Genomic DNA, 3734 nt, shown 5'->3' with positions numbered 1-3734 from the left:
TCTCCACTACGAACTGACAGGCAGGTGTAGAGCAGCACTGGTTCTCTCTTGGGTCCTTGTCCATCTTCGTGAGTGGCTGTTGCCTGTGATGCCATTTCCATCCATGAACTCCCTGGCCCGTTTTCCTGTGCTTTTCATTCCTCTTCTCCCTGTTGATGGTGGGAGTGTTAAAGGTCATGCCCTACACCTCAAAAAGGGCAAAACTTTCTACTCCCCAGAGTGACTGTACATTTTAACCTTTGCACTCAAGCTAATTCTCAACAACACTGTCTACACACCCTGCAGCCAATGTGGCCATCCAAACACAGATGGAAGATCTTCAAATCCCTGCCAGGTATAATGCATGCCAGCTTCTCCATCACCTGACAAATACCGCCCACGCTCAGCATCTGCACGCCTGGGCTCACCTCCCCTGAACACCATGTCTTCCCACTGCCTGTTTAATCTGAGCTTTTTCTTCTCCATGAATAATGCCACCTCCTCAGTTTTTACAGTCTCATTAGTGTATAAAGTGTGATAAACAGCGTGCAATTGAAGTATTATCAGCCTAACATATGTATACAGCCAAGAAACCAGCAGCACAACTTAAATAGCAAATCTTTTCCTCTCCCCCAAATCTCTTCCTGCCCCTGCAGGCTCCTGTGGGGTGCCTGAGCCCCTCACCAGGCTGCCCACAGGCCCTGGTCCTCCCCGTGTGACCCCGTCCCAGGGCTGCCAAGTGTCCTTATGACGGGCAGAGGGCACGGAACAGCATGAGCCGGGAGTGTCCCCAAAGCAAAAGCCACAGTCTTTTTAACCTAATCTCAGACTGGATGCCCCACACCCTGTGCCCTGCTGTTGGTGAGAAGCACATCATCAGCACAGACCACGCTCAAGCAAGGGGTGGGTCACGCCCCTTACTCCTTGGCTCAAGCTCTTATCTCTGCTACCCTCACCCCTGCTCTCCCTCAGCCCTGCAGATGCAAGCTCAGATCATCGACTCTTCCAAGTCCTCAGGTGGACAACTTGGAAGCTCCGGCCAGCTTAGAGTTTTTCCTTTCCTTATTAGGGCCATTTCTTATCTCCCTTCCATCAAACACGTCCTTCCATGGGCCACCCACGATGCTATCTCAGCACCAAAACGCTGCAGGCACTGGCCGGACATGCAGAGCTGGCTTGGGTTCTGGAGATGCCCTGATCCCTGGGGTCTCTTCCAAATGCTGGTAGGAGGCTTGGAAACCACCACCCAATTCATCTTACTGAGCCTCCTAATTTCCAGGCTTCTAAGCTGCCCTATTCAATCATACGTTGCATTAGAGCTTCATTGTTATGAATTCTTATTCATCCATTACTTGTCTGTATTAATGCCATCTGCCTTATATTTTTAAAGTTCTTAGAAACCAAAATACCCTCCTGGTGTTGATTTAACCATGTGCAGTGTCCACAGGGCACAGTTACAATTATATGCATAATAAATTATTCTGATGATAATTATTCTTCGAACCCAGTAATGATTTAAGGACCACCTGGTTTGGGATTACCTTTCAAGCTTCTTTACTACCTTACAATGACCCCAAAGGCCTAAGCTGTGGTAAACCGGAGCTGAGGACAGAAATTACAGAGCCATCGCACTCCTTCACAGGAACCACGGAGGCACTTGGTGCACGGCCCTGCACCTGTGCCCAGAGGAACCTGGAGGCGCTCCGAGCACAGCCCCGCAGCTGTGCCCGGAGGAACCGTGGAGGCGCACGCACCCGCACGACCCCCCTCACCTGTGCCCGGAGGAACCGTGGAGGCGCACGCACGCGCACGGCCCCGCACCTGTGCCCGGAGGAACCGTGGAGGCACACGCACGCGCACGGCCCCGCACCTGTGCCCGGAGGAACCGTGGAGGCACACGCGCGCGCACGGCCCCGCACCTGTGCCCAGAGACCGGGAAGGGAGGGCCTCCAGCCATGCAGGCTGCACGGGGTCGTCGTGCTAGACTTCACCTTTTGTCCTGGCTGAGGTCAGGGAAGTCGCTGTGATGTTCCTTTTAGAAAACTTAGCCGAGGGCTGCGCATGCTCACAGATGGCGAAGCAGTGAGAATAACAGGACTCACAGTTCTTTCTGATAACAAAGGAATGACAGAGCTAATCGCTGTGATTCCTAAGAAGTGAGGAATTAATTATGACATACGAATCTTCACCTGCCATTACTTCAAGAACAGAATTAAAGTAGGCTTCCTCTCCTGCACAGTGGTGGGATTCTTCGGCCTGTCTCCCTGGCACCGGGGCGTGATGCTGGACAAGGTCGAGGGGTTGCGGCTGCTGAGGCTGCTCCGGGAGCTCCTGAGGTCCTATGCTGGGCCCTCCCAAGTGCCCCTGCTCACGGCAGACAGAGGGAACTTCCTGCCCCAAGAGAGGGGCGTCAGGCTGGACCGTGGCCCCTGCTCCTGCAGCTCCTAGGCCCACGCCAGTGGGCCGCCCCCACCTGTGTTCGCCTGTGGTCTGACGGAAGCTGGCCACGTTTCCTTCCCTCCCCTGTCACCGGTCACCAAGGGCCATGGGACAGAATTGGTGGTTTGGCTGCGGTTGGTGAGCTGGGTCCATGTGCCCGAGCTCCCTCGCTGCGTCTCTCTCTTCCGCGAGAACACAACGCATCTCCTTGGCCTCACACACCCAAACTTGGCCCCTACCACAGCTGAGTCGCAGCAGAAAAGGCCACGTTGAAATAAAACCCTGGAGAGGAAGACTGTGAAGGCCAGGTGGGCTGCGGAAGCTGAGGTTTCCTGCGCCCCAGTGGATTCTGCCCACAGCGTGGAGCTTGGTGGCTGAGCCCAGAGCAGCGGAGAGGAGGAGGGACCGAAATGTGGAGCCCGAGGTGGCTGCAGCAGGCTGGGGGCGCCCGGGGACTCGCTCTGGGCAGCACAGCCCCTTTCCCGGGCCCTGGGCGCGGACCCTCTGCACACGCAGTCACAGGCCCCAGCCCCACTGTGGCTGAGGACCAGGCAGGCCCCAAGCTCTTCCTCCATGGATTTAGTAATTCGTTTTCAGGGCAAACTGGAAACAGGACATGAGCCAGGCAAGGCCGCGCTCCTCTCCACTGGCCTCCCCGCGCTGTGGCACTCGCTTGCTCTTACATAGAAAAGTGAGTTTCCTGGTGAAAAGTTGAAAGCACAACGGATCTGGGCGTGGGTTTTGCCGCTTTCTCCTGAAGGAGGCCACGGACGTCTTGGCCTCTTTGAAACCTGTAAATAAAATTTGTTTTCTGGGGCAGGCGCCCTCTGGAAGAGCCTTACTTCCCTTCAGCCCACCGAGATGGCTCCGGCGTCCTGGGCGCTGAGATGGGGGAGCCCTGAGGGGCGTCTCACCGGGAGGAGGCCGCGGGCCCAGCGCGAAGCCGACCCGACATTCCCCCAGAAACCCGGGAGGCATCGCCACATCACTGGGTGGAAAACGCCCCGACGCCGGCGCAGGCCCAGACCCCGGGGAACGCGAGAGCCACGAACCTGGGCCAGGAGCCGCCGAGACCAGCCCCGGCCGCCCCAGCGCTCCTCCCGCCCGGGCGCGATGCGGTGAGAATGGCCCCGGGCGGGAACGTCCCCTGTCGGGGCGGCCATGGGAGGCACTGGGGTCCCTGCTCTGCGGCCGCCCCGGTGAGGAGGCGCCCCGGCCACCCCGAAACCCGGGAGAGGCGATGCTGGCGGTGACACCGTCACCCACCCCGAGGACCCGTCCCTCCTCCTGGGGCTGCGCCGGCGCCGGGAAGCTCC

General features: G+C 57.9%; 1 pseudogene; it reads right to left on the bottom strand.

The window, feature by feature from the left end:
• Window positions 1-2018: 2018 nt before the first annotated feature.
• On the bottom strand, window positions 2019-2993 carry LOC129398138 (uncharacterized; annotated as a pseudogene).
• Window positions 2994-3734: the final 741 nt, after the last annotated feature.

This window comes from Pan paniscus, chromosome 5 (genome assembly GCF_029289425.2).
Source record: "Pan paniscus chromosome 5, NHGRI_mPanPan1-v2.0_pri, whole genome shotgun sequence".
Taxonomy (NCBI): Eukaryota; Metazoa; Chordata; class Mammalia; order Primates; family Hominidae; genus Pan; species Pan paniscus.
The sequence above is the reverse complement of the archived record's forward strand: the minus strand, read 5'-3'. Positions and strand labels throughout refer to the sequence as shown.